Here is a 19,429-nt window from a genome sequence, read left to right on the forward strand (position 1 = left end):
ATGAGTGAGGATACACAGGTGTATCGGAAGTGTTTTATCGACTAAACGTGATGCATGTATCAATTCTCCCCTTCACATCGGTCACAATCTTTTTAATTTATACTTTACCTTTGCAGTTTATATAAACCACACATCTCACATATTTCAACAGGGTATCTTGCTTTATTATTATTTATTATGAATTTCTTAAATAACCAAACTAATACAACATAAGGGTGATGCTCGAGTGATCAAATATTCCAGTGTATAAAAAAAGCTTTTATTCGATTTCTCAGTCCTCATTTTATTTTCTTGTAGCCTTCCCTCGCATCCTACAGGGGGTGAAGCTGAGACGCGAGCAAAGGAAACGAGGATGCACAAATATGACATGAGAAGCAGTCATGGTTTAAATAGGCTGAGACTAAGGGTGCTTCTCATTTCTTATTTGTGCATCCTCGTTTCCTTTCCTCGTTTCCTTTCCTCGCGTCTCAGCTCCATCCCCCCCCCCCCCCCCCCCTGTAGGATACGAGGGAAGCGTGCGAGGAAAGAAAACGAAGACGGAGGAATCGAATGAAAGCTTTTTTATACATTGGAATACTTGATCACTCGAGCGTCACTTCATGGCGTCATCAGCAGCGCTCAAAGGATCTGCCCTTATGTTGTTGGAGTTTGTTTATTTAAGAAATTAATTAAAAATAATAATAAAGCAAGATACCCTGTTGAAATATGTGAGATATATGGTTTATATAAACTGCAAAGGTAAAGTATAAATTAAAATGATTGTGACCGATATGAAGGGGGAGGAGAATTGATACGTGTGTCACGTTTAGTCAATAAAACACTTCCGCATAGGATACACCTGTGTATCCTCGCTCATGACTCCTCTCCGGGCAGTGAGTTATGGGAATTGTAGTTTTGAGAGAATCACGATAGTCTGATGCGGAGTGCCCTCTGGTGGCTCTCAAGGGCACTGCAGCTGATGACCGTTACAGCGCTGCAACTGAAGAAAACACAGACAAATACCCCCCAGGGAGCCCAACTAAAGCAAACATCTCCATGATGGTGACCTCAAACGAAACATTTTCAATAAGACATCAACATCTAAACCTCTGTTAATTCTCAATAAGACCTTATCTAGACGTGTGACAAAAATAAAGTCAGTTTGGGGTGCGTTTCCCAAAGCCAACTATGGTCGCAAGTTCCGTCGTTACCAATGGAGTTCAATGGAAATTGCGATCATAGTTGGCCAACGATGCTTTTGGGAAACGCACCCCTGGTTAGTAATACGTGAGGTTGGTGATGCTGGTAATGCTGTTTGTGGAGTTGTTTAATGAAATCTTGATAGAGTTAATGTCTTTTATCTTCAGTTTATCTAAGGCTGTGTCTGGATAAAGCTGTAGTTTGTGTTCTTGTTACTCTTTCGAAAGATGATTGAAAGAATGTTTCAGGAACATCACACTAACCTTCAAATAACATTCTAGTAACATTAAGGAAACTGGATATTTTGATGTTCTTGGAATGTTAGAAATCAACGTTCCTATAATGTTGAATTTTAAATCAAAATGAAGTTGAAAGAACGTTTGAGGAACATTATGCCTTTTAAAACACGTTCCTCTAACGTCAAGAAAACTGGACATTTTTCACGTTCCCAGAACCAGCACTGAATATTTGGAGAACGTTCTAATAACAAAAGTCTGTTAGCTGGGTTATTACTAATGATGACCTGAGGAAAGCAAATGAATTAAATGACTTTTACCTCAGGTTTGACACACAGGACTGTGCACTGGAATGTAGAGAAGCTTTGGAGTAACTTGTAATCGAGAACACATTTGATAGGGTCATTGTGGACCAACAGAAAGTTTGTTTAATCTTCAGTCGACTGATCTATGGAAAAAAATCTATAATTGTTCCATTACAACAAAAAAAAAACAGGTTCAAGTGAAAACAATGATTTAAGGCCAGTAGCCTTGACATCCTGTGTAATGAAAAGTTTTGAGATGTATATGGTGTCCATTTTAAAGAGCGAAGTTAACTCTGTGCTTGACCCATTACAATTCGCATACAGGCCGCCACGTAGTACAGAAGATGCTGTTAACACTGTCACTTATTTTATTACTAAACATCTGGAAAATCCAAAAGCTTATGCACGTCTATTATTTGTTGATTTTAGTTCTGCTTTTGATACAGTTCAGCCTCACCGTTTAATTCAGAAATTGAAGATGTTAAATGTTAATTATTTTTTAATTAGGAGGTATCTTTCTTTTTTGACTAATCGAACCCAGCAAGTTAGAGTCAATCAAACTTTATCGGAGCTGAAAAATATCAGCACAGGTGTTCCACAGGGATGTGCCAGTTCTCCTATCCTTTTTACATTATATACCAACGAGTGTTCAAATTTTATAGTGAAATTCTCGGATGATACTGAGATACTTAGTCTTTTGGATGAGAATACTGATTTGTCAGTGATTTGCAGCGCATTCAGAAACGCGCTGCAAATAGCACAGACCACAACAAAAATGGGGACCAGGGGACCCCAATAAGTGACGAACCCGACTGGGACACGCTTATTGCCAAAGACACTAGATGACAAGCCTGCAACCCTTAGCCAAAAAAAGCGTAACGCTAATGCTAACGCTGGTACACAGGAAAGGAGAGCAGAGGCCGTGTTTTATGAATGGATGTCAATGGCGAAGAGGCTTCACTACACTGAATAAACCGCTTTTGTGAGGAAACACCTGATTATTTAAGTAATCAACAGCCTTTTCGCTAATCTTCAACATGTTTTACACTAAACAATACTTTTATTGGTAACAATATGTAAGTTTTACTATGATAAAAAGTTATTTTATAAGAGTAGGCAGAGAAGGGATTGTCACAACATAGTAATTTACGGCATTACAATAGTATTTAATAGTAATATTGAGTTATATTGTATATGGTCTAAAGAAAGTAAAAATACCAATGTTTTCTTTCTTTGACTTTCAGGTTTTTCCAGTTATGATGACTTGAGTTGTAATGACTATTATAGTAGCCATATGATATGATATGATGCTGATATTATGCACTTTAATTAATAAAGACAAAATTATTGCTTTACTTATAAATATTATGTTATATGTTGTTTAATTGAAATAAAACGTATTGTGTCAACTACAGTGTGCCTAATGATGATGATAAAATGCTTTTAATGAATGATGGTAAACATACATATAATTTTAATGAATTAAATATGTAGTAAATTACAATTAAGTTTTTAGTGTAATCTTAAATATAGTCTTTTGCACCCTGCAGTGACTAGTAGTCCTACTTTGCAGCATATAGAGATATTCACGCTTTTTTCCTTAGTAAAGCACATTACAAACAATGCAGTCCTACTGTACCTTAACTTGCAATAACAGACCATTTATTCACAAGACCAACACTAATAATCCACATGAAACTGATTAACATAAGCTGTAACTGACTGTAGTAATGCTGACGTCACTGCTGTTGCACGAGGCTGAGCTGCGTCACATGATCAAGTTACGCTTTCTCCAATTAGAGATACAAGGTGTTTCTCAATGTCAAGGAAGGATCCTCGGAAGCCGTTATTTCGAGGATGCTACGTCATCGACATCCGTCGAAGGACTGTTCCAATGTCGAGGATCCTCAGAATTTCAACCAAGGACTGAGTCCTTCGTTCGAAAAATATCCCATACACAGGAAAGGATGCATCTGTGTAGCCTTCGCGGTCTCAAGTCACCCACAATCCTATGCGCCAGCTTTGCTATCTTGTTCAAAAAATAAAAAATGTCGGACGTTAGCGGAGTCGGAGCAATAACGGGGCAATATGCTTTTATATTTTTTATATGCTTTTCATTTGTTATAACCGTAGTACATATAAGTAAAGTTTAACATTTAAATGCCAGTACAAATTACTACCGTATTGATATTACAAATTATACAAACAAATTACGTTATTGATGGCTAACTGAACCGGATTTAACAATTGCTTGGCTGCCGTCACCGGCATTTCTTCTATAAATAAGTAGTTAAGTTGTACAAAGTAATTTAACATGGTTAGCAGAAGAGAATTCTTTTAAAAGTATTTAAAATCGTACTGACCCCAAACTTTTGAACGGTAGTGTACATCACAACTTTTTGATCTTTTTGATCAAAGAGCGGCACTTTTGTAAGGGCGGCAAAATGTGTGCCAACCGGGAATGAACAATTCATGAAATAGGTTATTTATATGATTTACTGAGCTTCCGCCGCCCCGCAGCGCCGGCGCGCTCCTGCTCTCACGAGTCATGACTGATTTACTGAGCTTTCGCCACTCCGCAGCGCCGGCGAGCCCCTGCTCTCACGAGTCATGACTGATTTACTGAGCTTCCGCCGCTCCGCAGCGCCGGCGAGCCCCTGCTCTCACGAGTCATGACTGATTTACTGAGCTTCCGCCACTCCGCAGCGCCGGCGCGCCCCTGCTCTCACGAGTCATGACTGATTTACTGAGCTTCCGCCACTCCGCAGCGCCGGCGCGCCCCTGCTCTCACGCCCCTGCTCTCACGAGTCATGACTGATTTACTGAGCTTCCGCAGCTCCGCAGCGCCGGCGCGCCCCTGCTCTCACGCCCCTGCTCTCGCGCCCCTGCTCTCGCGCCCCTGCCCTCACGAGTCATGACTGATTTACTGAGCTTCCGCCACTCCGCAGCGCCGGCGAGCCCCTGCTCTCACGAGTCATGACTGATTTACTGAGCTTCCGCCGCTCCGCAGCGCCGGCGCGCCCCTGCTCTCACGAGTCATGACTGATTTACTGAGCTTCCGCCGCTCCGCAGCGCCGGCGAGCCCCTGCTCTCACGAGTCATGACTGATTTACTGAGCTTCCGCCGCTCTGCAGCACCGGCGAGCCCCTGCTCTCACGAGTCATGACTGATTTACTGAGCTTCCGCCGGTCCGCAGGGCCGGCGAGCCCCTGCTCTCACGAGTCATGACTGATTTACTGAGCTTCCGCCGCTCCGCAGCACCGGCGAGCCCCTGCTCTCACGAGTCATGACTGATTTACTGAGCTTCCGCCGGTCCGCAGGGCCGGCGAGCCCCTGCTCTCACGAGTCATGACTGATTTACTGAGCTTCCGCCGCTCCGCAGCACCGGCGAGCCCCTGCTCTCACGAGTCATGACTGATTTACTGAGCTTCCGCCACTCCGCAGCGCCGGCGAGCCCCTGCTCTCACGAGTCATGACTGATTTACTGAGCTTCCGCCGCTCCGCAGCACCGGCGAGCCCCTTGTCTCACGAGCCATGACTGATTTACTGAGCTTCCGCCGCTCCGCAGCGCCGGCGAGCCCCTGCTCTCACGAGTCATGACTGGGTGATGGGAAGTTCGGATCATTTTACTGACTCTCTTGAGTCATTCGAGTCATTTCGTTTATTTAAGTGGCTTTAAATGTTATACACTTTTAACAGCCAAATTCCCTTATCACATCCACCTACGCAATGTTGATCATATTCTGAATTAAGAAATCATAATGCAGTAAAAAAATATTTACAGGGAACATAAATAATTACTTTACCTTCCGAGTCTTACGTTCATTTGGGAGATTCGTTCATTGCGTCACGTGACATAAACTACGCAATGAAAAGATCGTTCATTAATCACCTATTAACGGGATGGAATAATTTTTTTATTAAAAAAAATCAATGATCAATGATCAATGCTTTTGTAGCATTACGACCCAGCAAACATGCTTCTTTGGGGCCCGAATGGGGCCCTTGCGGGCAGCCCACTGTGGGCCCAGATACCGGCGTAAAATGCGGGGCACGTGTGGGCCCCACAGTTTGGGACCCAGGTGGGGCCCCAGTGGGACAGCCCAAAAGTGTGGGCTGACTGTGGGCAGGCCCACAGTAAGTAGAGTTGGCCCCCATGGGGCCAGTTGTGGGCCCACAGCAAACCCTTATAGGGGCCCAGATACCGGCGTGAAATGAGGGGCACATGTGGGCCCCACACTATGGGACCGAGTGGGCCCCATGCGGTGGGCAAAGTGTGGGTATACTGTGGGTACAGTGGGTTAAGTGTGGGCATACTGTGGGTACATTGGGTTAAGTGTGGGCATACTGTGGGTACATTGGGTTAAGTGTGGGCATACTGTGGGTACATTGGTTTAAGTGTGGGCATACTGTGGGTACATTGGGTTAAGTGTGGGCATACTGTGGGTACATTGGGTTAAGTGTGGGCATACTGTGGGTACATTGGTTTAAGTGTGGGCATACTGTGGGTACATTGGGTTAGTGTGGGCATACTGTGGGTACATTGGGTTAAGTGTGGGCATACTGTGGGTACATTGGTTTAAGTGTGGGCATACTGTGGGTACATTGGGTTAGTGTGGGCATACTGTGGGTACATTGGTTTAAGTGTGGGCATACTGTGGGTACATTGGGTTAGTGTGGGCATACTGTGGGTACATTGGGTTAGTGTGGGCATACTGTGGGTACATTGGGTTAGTGTGGGCATACTGTGGGTACATTGGGTTAGTGTGGTCATACTGTGGGTGCACTGGGAAAAGTGTGGGCATACTGCGGACAATACAAAGATGTGTTGTAATATAACTGTGGCCTTAACAAACAAGATTAGTTTGGTTCTACTTTGCATTTGCCACAATACATGCAAAATAATTGCACTTGTTGAAAGTCGAAGTAGTACATTACAAATCATATGTTTTAAAAAATTTAATTTATTCACAGTCATGTAAAAAATATATACAATACATTACCATTCAAAACTTTGGGGTCAGTACGATTTTTTAAATAGCCCTACTTTTGAACAAAGTAATCTAGTCATCAGCATGTAAATCGTGAAAAAAATTCAGGAATGTTTGAACAGAACTGTCAAAAGAGCGACTTTTATTTGAAAAAGATTTTGAGTAAAAAAAAAAAAAGTAAAAAAAAAAAATCATTTAAAACCACATCAATCAATCCCCTCAGATACCGGAGTAACTTCCTCCTTCCACCATCCCAGTCTCTTGCATTAGGATCAGCATCAACCCCTTTGGATGCTGCTTCAGCTGTGTCAGCCTCTAAAGTGAGAAGAAAAAAAACAACAACAACAACAATTGAAATGTTAACATAAAAAAATTGTATAAAAAAATGGGGGTTGTTCCAAGTGTAATTTATTCACTTGTGTTTTCCCAAGGGTAAGGCCATTTCCACCTCAGAGAACAAATAATCTTCTGTACTTTGACTGGAGGATAATTTGAGTTCCGGAAAAATAGTTACAGGTTTTTTATTAATATTAAAAACAAATGTAGGTGGTGTTGTTGAGAGAGAAACATACAGAGAGTGAACCAATTGAGGGCATGATGAAATGAGAGCAAGAGAACAATTTACAAAAATTATCAACACAATATATAATTCTGTCAACTTGTACTCACACTCATGTCATTCCAAACCTGAATTATTTCTTCTGTGGAAGATTCTTCTGATATTTCGAAAAATGACTCGATAAAAACTCAATGGGATTTTCATTGTATGGACAAAACAGATTAAACATTATTTAAAATTCTTCTTTTGCATTCCACAGAAAAAAGTAAATACATGTTTGGAACAACATGAAAAACAATCCCTTTAATGTCTTTATCAAGAAATCATTGATGGCTTTAACTTGCAGCATGAATATGTCATTTTTATAAAAGAAAATACAGATAATGTGTCTGACAGTCAAAAATGTACTTACACAGAAAAAGAGTGACCTGTGCCCGAGTGGCTCTCTGTTGGGTTTATTTAGCTGTTTGACACACAACACAATTAAGGAAAAAAGAGAAAAGACAACTGAATATTAGTAATATTACATATTACAAAAATCTATACAAATAAAAATTATTATTTTTTTCATCAGTGATTATTGACTAATTAATATGTCAGGAGTTCTCAACTCTGGTCCTCGAAGTGCACTGTCTTGCAGTTTATGTCCAGACCTGATCAATTTCACTTGCTCTTTTAACCATATTAACAGATAACATAAGCAAAATGTTTATGAAAATGTTTATGAAAATACAGTTATATATATGGTGTAAAGAAAGTTTTTGTAAATGTCATTGGCAAATCTACAATGCAAAAACTGAGACACTCTGTGGGTTGCCCACAGTAAATCCTAATGGGGGCCCAAATGGGCAAAACTGCTATGGGCCCCGCATGGGCTAACCCACTTGGGGCCCGTGTGGGTTTTATTTGGGTAAGCCCACTGTGGGCTTGCCCACAGAAAGCCCATATGGGGCCCCAAAGGGTTTGCCCTTGCCCACACTGTCCCACAGAAAACCCACACCTACCCACAGTGGGCCCGCACTGGCATGTTTGCTGGGGAGGACGTGCTTCTCACCCTTCCTGTTACAGTGGCTTCAGGAGAACGCAGTTTCAAAAAAGTTGAAACTAATAAAAAAAACTACCTTAATGGACTGAACATGAGCTGGCACAGGAAATTGAAATAGAGGATGCAGTCAAGAGCTTTGTGGGGTGGTGATGGCAGAGTGGATAAGAAAATCCACTGTGAGACACCAATGTGTCCCTGAGCAAGACACTTAACCCCTAGTTGCTCCAGAGGCGTGCGACCTCTGAAATATAGCAATTGTAAGTCGCTTTGGATAAAAGCGTCAGCTAAATGAATAAATGTAAATGTGCTGCGATGAAGGCCCGCCGTGCGCGCTTCTGAAACGTAAGTTAAGCTTCATTTGCTCTTTAATCGTTATTTAAGATGCTGAATCTGCTGATGATATAATGTGCTTGCGGACATTTCATTTGTGTGTGTTTTACGCACATAAGAAAGTGGTGTAAAGAGATTTGCAAGCAACAGTAATTTGAGGAGGTGAAATGTGATTATTTGGAAAAGTCCTGTCATGACTGCTTAAAGAAATGACTCCTGCATAAACTTTAATATTGTTGACATTTTGGGCACACGCGCGGTGCGCACTATTTGCGTTATGTAGGCCTTAAACGACATAACGCAAATAGGCTTATTGGTCTTTGTGTGTTGTTGCTGGTTTTGCGTTATATGTATATGGCATATTGGTCTTTGTGTGTTGTTGCTGGTTTTGCGTTATATGTATATGGCATATTGGTCTTTGTGTGTTGTTGCTGGTATACGTTACAAATAGAGGGGTGGCACAATTGTTTTTCGCCTAGAGCGGCAGATGTGCACGCGCCGGCCCCGCAAGGAAGTATCCTTGACATTGAGAAACGGCACCAGATCCTCTCATCTCCCTAATGTAAGACCATCTCTGCTAGTAGGGACTTGTTCACAATGTAAGATAATGCAAATATCAAATTTAAAAAAGCCGTTTTCAGGATAAATAACTAGCGGGCAAATATCACAATGATTTTTTTAAATGATTGGCAGATATTGTTATTGTTATTTACAGTTTGTATACAAAAAAGTAAAGACTAAGGTCTCACGGTCCACCCCTTGCTAATGCGCTGAATGGTTTAGTCCATCTGCATCTGCACAATCTTTGTTTGCCAGTAAGTTGAGCATCTGGCGGAGCGTAAACTCCAACTGTAGAAAAAATGTCTTTCTCACAGAAAGCCAAATCAGGCCACCAAAAAAGAAAGGGAAGACAGCAGAAGGAAAGAAAACAAAACAAGGAGAAACAATTGGTAACTGACTTCTTTTCAAAGAAAGGTGATCACAAACTAGAACACGAAATGTATAGTGCTAAACTGCTTGAATATCTCCGCGATCGTTAGTGAGGAAAATGAACGAAGACAACCCGTTTAAAAGAGCAGAACATACACTTTCAGATGATCATTTGGTGAAAAATGTAATCAGAGGTAAAATCTAAATCAATAAACTGTACGCTAACAATGCTGTTTGCAGACAACACACCATTATAACAGCCTAATTTGAAACATGTATAATTTTAAAGTAATAGGGTATAATATCTAAACTCAGCAATAATAGGCTATCAGTGTCATAGGTAGCCTTGGAAGCTCATCGGTAGATACATATCATATCAACATTATATTTATGTCAGATTCAGCAGAAGCAGATCTTAACATTGTGAAACACATGGCCCTCAGTTTCAGAAACTGTCCCATCAGGAAGTGGAGAAGCAACATACCCTTCATCCTCCTCTTTAGATTTGAGACAAGATGAGCTAATATAGTTCAAAATTAAAGCAAACCATTTTTAGCCATTTTGACTGAAAGCTGTTAAGTAACACTAATATCGTAGTGCGTTTTATTATATTAGGTTATAATTAGGATAAGTGGTTAATATCAAATGTGTCCCTCTATCTATCTATCTATCTATCTATCTATCTATCTATCTATCTATCTATCTATCTATCTATCTATCTATCTATCATTTCAATTGGATCTTTTTAATAAAAAAAACTTGACATTAAACGCCCCTTGAAATGGATCATTCATAAATAAATCATTGCTTAAGGAGAAATAGATTTGATTCTGATATATCATAGACACGTTTAACATGTTAATATTTTACATATTTAGTATTTATCTACACATATTTTGTTGTTAATCAAACCTTCCCAGCACTCTTCGACATTTTGTGTTCAAGGCAGACACGGACGAAACCAAAGTAAAAAAACGAGCACGAAACAAAACTTACGATGATTCATGACAGTCTGAGGACATCAGCGCCACGATAACGGTCTCAAACAAATTTATCCTTTACGCAATGATCCTTTTAAAGCGTTTCAAAGTTTCAAACCATGTTAAATTCCTAAAGGAATACAGAGAGAACGGCCTTTCATCCACCCAGACTGATGCTAGAGACATTGCGGAAGAGATGGAGATGCCAATGGTCTTCCCCATTACACGGGGCCGAAAACCCAAATGCCAGTTTCCGTACGAGCCCCAAAATCTGGATTTTTCCTTGTCAGTGACACCCGAGGAAAAGTTCAGGAGAGATGTTTTCCTCCCACTAGTGGACTCTGCCATTACAGGCACTAGTGAGCGCTTCAAGTTGATGGAGACATTTCATGGTCTGTTAGGTTTCATTTATAGAAGAGAAGAAATGAAAAGGGCCGTAGAAAGTTACACCCTCAAAGAAAGATGCGCAAATATAGAAAAAACCCTCGGCGATGTGGACGCTGAGGACCTTGTGCGTGAGATCTCGGCCAAAGAATCCACTGGCCTGCAGATTTTGAGCTACATTTACAGAAACAATTTAGTTGAACTGTATCCAAACCTCAGCATTGTTCTCCGACTCATGATGACAGTGCCTGTGACTGTAGCGAGCGGAGAAAGGAGTTTCTCTAACTTGAAGCTAACACACCTGAGGTCAACAATGGAGCGGCTGTCCAATTTAAAAGTCAGTCAATTTTAACTTTAATATGTGTGTATCAGTCTGTGGGACTATCAGTTCCCCTTAACTGTCACCTGCCCGTATACGGGCAACCTAAATTTACTTCACTATATTACTATTACTGTAAATCCTAATCTAGTCATGACAAACTATATATCGTTGGAAAGGTCTAAGACTCCTAAATCGATATTTTAGCGCAGTTTTTTTCTTACAAATTATGAATGAACAGTAATACATGAATTCATGACAAGAGTGCGCCTCAAAAAATCGACGTCATTACAGGAGTTTCTGACCTTTGTCACAAAAAGTCGACGCACACACTTTTAATAATTGAAACTTTGGTTTTTAGTGCTAAAGTTCATAATAAAACATAATCTAGTATTTTTCAATAAAAAAAGGATAAAATTATCTTTTAAAAAGTAAAGTAAGAAGTCCTCTAAAAAGTATAATATATATATATATATATATATATATATATATACATCATTTTTTATTATTATTATATCAAATATTTTAGTAGTTATCATAAATTAGGGATCATTTGAAAGCTTACAAACTCAAAATTCATCCTGTGAAAAACGTTTTGAAATTGGACGTTGCGTTACCATAGAAACGGTATTTTTTTATTAGGCCCCTCCCCTTTTGGGCATCATCTTTCATAATTTACTATCAAAACCTTTTCTAATCTTGACAAAACACATATAGTCAGAAAGGTCTGAGTCTCAAGGTTCCATATTTAGTGACAGAAGTGATATTTGGATAGAAATTTATTAATTTGTTATGGCAGAATGCATACAATTAAATTAAATGGAATTCAATGGCACCCGGTGGCTATTTTTGGTATAACGCCAAAACAAAATCTCATGGGAACTTCAATTTTTGTGATATCAACTTTAAATTTGGAACACAACTTGGTTAGATATATAGCTTTCATTTTATAGTAATTTTATAGTGAAAAATATTTTGTAAAATATTTATTTTATATAAAAATATATATATATTAATAAAGTATATTTGATTTACTGTAAATTATAACTTCCATAACTTTTTCATACTTCAATTATTTGAAGTGCTTTCACTTCAGGAATAATCTGCTGATTATTTAATTTAAAACAAGACCAAACTTAGGTCTATATTCCAAAGCATTCTTGAATTACAATCATTTAAGTTTGTATAGTGCATTTTAATGTCAATTATCAAAAGGGGGGGGGGGGGGGGGGGGTGACAGTTATTGGATTAAAGCCCTGTTTTAAGATCATTTCTGATGAAATAGAACGGTTAAGATTGAAATTTGGACAGATGCTGCTGGCCTGAGAATTTTCGGTTTCTGTGGTAACACCCCATCACCTCCACAATGGTTGCATAGGTGCACTGGAACAATCCTTCCTAAAACGCATTAAACTTTAGTTTACAAAGACATGAAACTCACCGAGTGGTCTGGGGTGTTCACTGATATGCTCACACAAAAATCGCTGCAAAAGATGCTTTCCAACAGGTTTTATCGTATAGGTTTTGCCAATACAAGTCAATGGAGTTGGACAAAAACTACGATTAACATCTTGTAGCAAATATAGTATATTACATCCAGGCTGAGTTATAACTTAGATCCCTTCCAAACACACCTGTTAGTCTGGTAATCTTCAACTCAGCTGATAATGGCCAGAATGTGTATGTGTGAATTCTTTCTGGCAACGAAATACCTTTTACTCCTACTGTTTATTGACCAGTTTATTTAAGGTAATTTAAATGTTCACTGGAACGATGAAGGATTAGCAGAAGGCTCATTACATCACCTCTGTATAAGGACGTGTAAGGGACAAATATACTTGCAATTATGTCATTACACTAGTTCAGTGTTTCCCAGCTGTTCCTGAAAGGAATGAAATATTGTATGTCTCCATTTTTTTAACAGATTTGTTATTAAATTTGATATTATTTTTATTTATTAGTAGGCAGAAACTCACTTTACTTAGACATTTTTGTGTATTTTCTTCTTACACCATGTTAATTTTGACAAAACACAAATAAATGCATAACATACCAACTGTGTAGATGCAATAACATTAAATAAGCTTAAAATTAGTATGCGTTTCTCATACAAACATAATAAATAATAAAATGAAGTGCTTGGCGATCACAAACAGGAACAAGGACTGAACTCATCTTCCTGTAAAGGGTGACTAAACCCTACAACAACTTTTTTTAGTTAATGATCTGTAAGACTTGGGCTTTATTATAGATGTTCATTGATTCGAGTAAATATTTTGACATTTGGGTATACAGTGTTTTAATTCTACAATATATGGTGTAAAAATGTCTGAGTGCTGCCCTCTTCAGGTTGAACGGTGGGTACTGCAGTTAAATTTTCCTACTGGATGTTGTGGTGCCGCGTGACATAAGCAGGCACCAGCTCACCACGCCCTTGCCTACAGAGAGACACGGGTCTCAGGTGCACGCCCCCCCTGCGCTGGGCTCTGCACACATTTCTAGCATTTTTCAAATATTGCCAGTGGGTGGAGTCGGGGGTTGAGTTACCCTCTAACTGGCCAGAAATGCATCTAATTTTGTCTGAAGTAAAGTTTCTTAAAAGTACTTCCACGTTTATGTTGGTCAGGTTACAACCTGTAAAAACAAAGTTACAAAGAGTTTTGTTACAAGAACGTTCTTCAAATATATTCAGTGTTGGTTCTGGGAACATAAAAAAGTCCTGTTTTCTTCACGTTAGAGGAACGTGTTCTAAAAGGTATGGTGTTCATTTGTAACATTCCAAGAACATAATGTCCAGTTTCCTGAATGTTACTAGAATGTTATTTAGGGTTAATATGATGTTCCTGAAACATTCTTTCAATCATTCAAAAGAGAAATAATAAGAAAAACTACAACTTTCTTTAGCCACAACCATAGATGAAATCACTGAAGATAAAAGAAGCAATTAAATCTGTGAAGATCTCAGCAGAGGAGGATTAAACATCTCCACAAACAGCATTACCAGCTTCACGTATTACTAACCAGACTGACTTTATTTCTGTCAGACGTCTACAGAAGTTCTTATTGAGAATTAAATGAGGTTTAGATGTTGATGTTTGGTTGAAAGTGTTTGTTTGTTTGTCACCATTATGGTGATCAGTGTTTGCTTTGGTTGGGCTCTTGATCATTGACTTTAAGTTGATTCTTTTTCAGTAATTGCATTTGTTTTCAGAAAACATTTCTGCATTGATAAAGCAGATCAACATGGCTGTTTTAACACTCAAATGACAGATCAACATTTATGTTCCCACTAAAATGAGCAGATAACACTCAATCAGAAAACAGACTAAAGCATTTTAATTAAATATAAAATGACTGTATGGTTTTGTCAATATGATTACAGGTAATTATATAATTAGATGAAAGCAAACTTGTTCTTAAACTCTGATGAAGAGCCTGATGAACAACATGATTTAAACGATCTGAGGATTGTGCTGCTGGGAGTCTCTGGTGCTGGAAAGAGTCCAATAGCAAATTCAATACTGGGTCGAGAGGCATTTAAAGAAAGCAGAACCAGAGAGAGTGAGATCCAGAGAGGAAGAGTAGAAGACAGAAACAACTCCATCATCGACACTCCAGGATTCTTCAACCCTCATCTGACTGATGAAGAGCTGCAGAAGCAGATGATGAAGAGTCTGTATCTCTCCGATCCTCTTCCTCAGGTGTTCCTGCTCATCATCGACCTGGAGACTTGCATAGAGGAGCAGAGGAACCTTGTGGAGCGAATCCAGGAGAACTTTGGAGATCAAGCTATGAGGTTCACTATGGTGCTGTTTATTGGAAGAGAAAAAATATCTAGAAAAGAATGCATTCAAATCATTGAGAGTGAAAATATTAAAGAGCTCCTGAACTACTTTGAGGGAAAATATCATGTGATAAACAGCAAAAATGAATGTGATCCCTACCAGATCACAATGCTCTTAAAGAGTATTGATGAAATGGTGAAGAACAATGGAGGACAGAACTACAGCCATAAGATTCACCTGAAGAAGGAGGAAAAGAAACAAGGAATGAAGAAAAAACAGGACAAGATTGAGTTTCAAGAGCAGAAGAGAGAGATTAATCCTGAGGGAGAAATAAAATACAAAGGTAAAAAAGACAGAATGACAGGATACAATGAGAGAAAGCAAGAGGATATTAGTGAGGAGAGTCGTGGATATAATCTGAATCTGAGAGAAAGGGATTCTGCAGACCAGGGAGATCTCAGGAAACAGGTGGAAAATCCAGATGAAATGGAAGGACTGATACAGGAGATTGCTAGAGAAAGATCGCTCATAAAATTGGGTAAATATTTAGCCATTTGTGGTTTTATTTCTTTTAATTCTGAGAGATTTTCATGTAAAAAAAAGATAAATGATATAATATATATATATATATATATGTATATATATATATATGTAAGTGCTAGGTGTGCATTGATTGGAAGGGGGAAAAAATACAATATTGAGACAAAGATCCACCAACACCTGGCCATCAATTATCCTAAGTATTATTACTATGATTTAAATCACAATTTTAAAATTAGCTGACCTCATGCAACATATCCAGAGTTTTCAACACAATTGGAACCCACTTTCTAGAAAATAATTGTTAATAATGCTAATTAACTTATTTTATAGTTCTGTCTTATCTTTAGTCATTTTAAGTCATCTTGAGGCCCACTGAGTAAAGGGCCCCTATTGAGCAAAGACAAAATGCTAAGTTATTATAATTCTTAAAGCGTAAATATCATTTTAAATTCCTCTCTCTTTAACAGATCTGAGAATTGTGCAGTTGGGGAAAACTGGATCAGGAAAGAGTTCAACAGGAAACACCATCATCTGCAACTTTGTGTTTAAACAAGGTATTTCTGCTGAGTCTGTTTCTAGACACTGTCAAAGACATGTGACTGCAGTGCAGGATAAAATCATCTCAGTGATCGACACTCCAGGACTATATGATACATCAATGAGTGAAGAAGAACTGAAGAAAGAGATTGAGAAGTGCATCTACATGTCTGCTCCTGGTCCTCATGTGTTTCTGCTGGTCATCAGACTGGGTGTGAGATTCACAGAAGAAGAGAAGAAAACAGTGAAATGGATCCAGAGAAACTTTGGAGGAAGAAGCTTCTCATCACACCATCCTTCTGTTCACTCACACTAATCTTCTAAAGGGGCTTTCATTAAATAAATATTTCAGTGAAAGTAATGATCTCAAGGCTCTTGTTGATGAGTGCAGTGGCAGATTTCACTCATTCAACAATGAAGACATGAGTAATCTCTCTCAGGTCACAGAACTGCTGCAGAAGATTGATGAAATGACGAGGATCAATGGAGGACAGCACTACACCAATGAGAGATTTAAAGAAGCCCAGAGAAGAATTGAACAAGAGGCTTTTAAACAAAAACTGAGAGACTATGGGCAAACAGCACTAACAGTGATAGGAGGAGGAGTAGTAGGAGTAGGAGCGGTAGTAGGAGGTTTAGGAGCAGTAGCAATAGCAATAGCAAAAGCAAAATAAGGGCCATACCCTTATGAAAAGAAAATATAGTGAAGTTCACAACGTAATATTTGGAGGAGTGAACCCATCTAATCTTATAAGCAGCCGCTCACCTTTCCCTGGCATCAGCTGTTTTGGCATCCCTCCACCTCCCCAACTCCACTAATATAATGTAGGCATCTTGCTATCCATACTCATCATCCAAGCATTAGTAGTCCCACTGGGGTGTATATCTAAGCTCGAGTTGAAGCTGCTTCCTCGAGCCCCTCCACTGTGGACAACAAGCCAAATATGCTTAACCTTATTAGCTTCAAGTTTATATGGGCAAAGGAACTCATGAATTTCCCAATATATGAATGATCAATATATTAAATGATAGAACAGTATATTTGAAAATATACAGAATGATATTTTGTGCTAATATATTCAATAATACATAAGGAATTGCTGCTTTTCATATATTGGAAAATATGTGAGAATGTATTTACTAATACATCATAATGTATGTAATTTTATATTAGTACTTTATTGTCATTGTACCACAATGAAATTACTCTTGTCACAACCCCAAAGGTGTATTTAAAAGGAGAAAGTGAAGTAGAACCTATTTAAAATGAGACAGAACAAATTGTATATATTTCTGACATATTTACTCATTCATCCTAAACACACATATATAGAGAAATATGTAATATAATATAATTCTTATATTTTATAATTACATTATACATTTTCAATATTTTCAATATAGTTAACAATAACACAAGCACACCTCCATGTACTAAAGTATTAAGCCAAGAGACTATCACTGTGTTGTGGATATCATAGCCATTCCTTTTAAAATATAACAATTGCAGTTTTAATGGTGTTCAGTTAATCATCAACTGAACCATATAGTCAACTCTTCAGCACAATGGTCACCCCAAAAACTCACACATATGTGAGTTTTCTATACCAGAAAACCTTTTTAAATTAAAAAAATAATAGAGAATTAAAAACTAACAGATCTCCCCCTATATTAATATTGAGCAAACAATAAATAACACTTCATTTTAACATTTGCTCTCCTTTAACAGTCAGAAGCAAAGCATGATGGGAATAAGAAATCTGTTGTAACTCATTCCGTGAATATGTGTGTGTGCGCGTGTATATGTGAACATACGTTCACATGGGAACATGTATGTGCAATGTATGTACACAATAAATGATAAATGTTTGTGAATAATACATGTAATGCTATATTTCTCTTCATTTATAAATATTATATATGTTTTAATATATAGCCATACATAGTCAATGCATATTGTAGCGATGTGGTATAAACATGGGAGGAAGCAGGATCCACGTGCAGTAGTAATATTTATTTAAATAAACTCAAAACTTGACCGACTCGGGAACAGGACAACCAACATATAACACCAAGAACTCACAAAGACTGAACTAGATACAGGGCTTAAATACACAGGCAAACAAGATAAAAAGGGGGTGTGGCTAATTAGAGACACCTGGGAAGACTAATAAAAATGAAAACTACAAAACATGTTTTTTTGTAGTTTTGAACTACAAAACATGGCACAAAACAGGATATAACAAAAGTCCACACAAGACAAGGGGAACACAAGACATGAATCATGACATATATATGAAGAATATAAGCATTAGTTTCTCATATGTGGAAATGTATTATGTAATATATCGCATTATATTTTGCAGTATATTCCCATGTTTGTTCCATAAGGGTAAGCAGTTCATTTACATTTATTCATTTAGCTGACGGTTTTATCCAAAGCGACTTACAATTGTTCACTTGTGAAAGCTTTTATTCCTTCCAGTTGGGGAGGTTATTACTTATTCCTGCCTTCCTACTGTAGTGGTGTGATTGGGTCGTTGCATTCCAAGTGTCCGTCCATCAAGTCCCACCTTTCCACCCTCGGAGCTTGTTGATTTGTCCCAAAATACACAGTTAAATGAAACTATGTCATTAGAACCTTGGAAATTATTCATTTCCTTTCCAAACCTTTCTCAAAGTCCATGTTGCAGTGTTATGAACTTGTAGAGTCCACACTTAGTGCAAATTGTTTGAGGTATCACCCAGATGTCCATTTCTGGGTTAGTGGGTGAGATTACATTGGCTGTTATTCCTGGTGCGGTTTCCACTGTGTGTGCACAGTTCTCTGGATGAATAAGGAGATATGTAGGACATGTTGTACAATGGGCAATTAGATTAGCCTGCGATCAACGGGTCGTTGATCTCGTCACCTCTGGCAGTCCTGATTACCATAGTCCTTAAGTTGTCTTTCACATTCCATCACATCCTCTTCTAAATCACAGTGAGAACAAAGAGAAGAGGTCAGAACTAAAATCATTTCTGATTCAAGCAGAATGAGCATAAAATAAAAATGGACAATAACAATGAGTTGTTGATAAAAATGAGTAATGCGTTTAATCGATCATTATTTGAAGCAAATACAAAAAAATAAGTAAAAGTGAAATTGAATGAGACAAATCTCTCTGTTTACTGACTTTAAGACTTATAAGAGCCAAATCATCTCAAGAGAAGAAGAGAAGAAAAGTGTCCAGTTTCAAAGCTACATGAAAGTTTATGTTGTTTCAGTCAGGACCACTATCATCAAATACGATTGGCAATTAGCAT

General features: G+C 38.5%; 2 pseudogenes across 1 annotated transcript in view; one reads left to right on the forward strand and one right to left on the reverse strand.

Annotated features, from left to right (window-relative positions):
* Positions 1–19,429, reverse strand: part of LOC143746056 (uncharacterized) — a 129,781-nt pseudogene that overhangs the window by 63,257 nt on the left and 47,095 nt on the right. The window lies entirely within an intron of this gene.
* Positions 9,478–18,003, forward strand: LOC143746080 (GTPase IMAP family member 8-like; annotated as a pseudogene).

The sequence above is a fragment of the Siphateles boraxobius genome, unplaced genomic scaffold (assembly GCF_051911475.1).
Source record: "Siphateles boraxobius isolate OS27281-9 unplaced genomic scaffold, OSU_SipBor_1 21, whole genome shotgun sequence".
In the NCBI taxonomy this organism is placed as follows: Eukaryota; Metazoa; Chordata; class Actinopteri; order Cypriniformes; family Leuciscidae; genus Siphateles; species Siphateles boraxobius.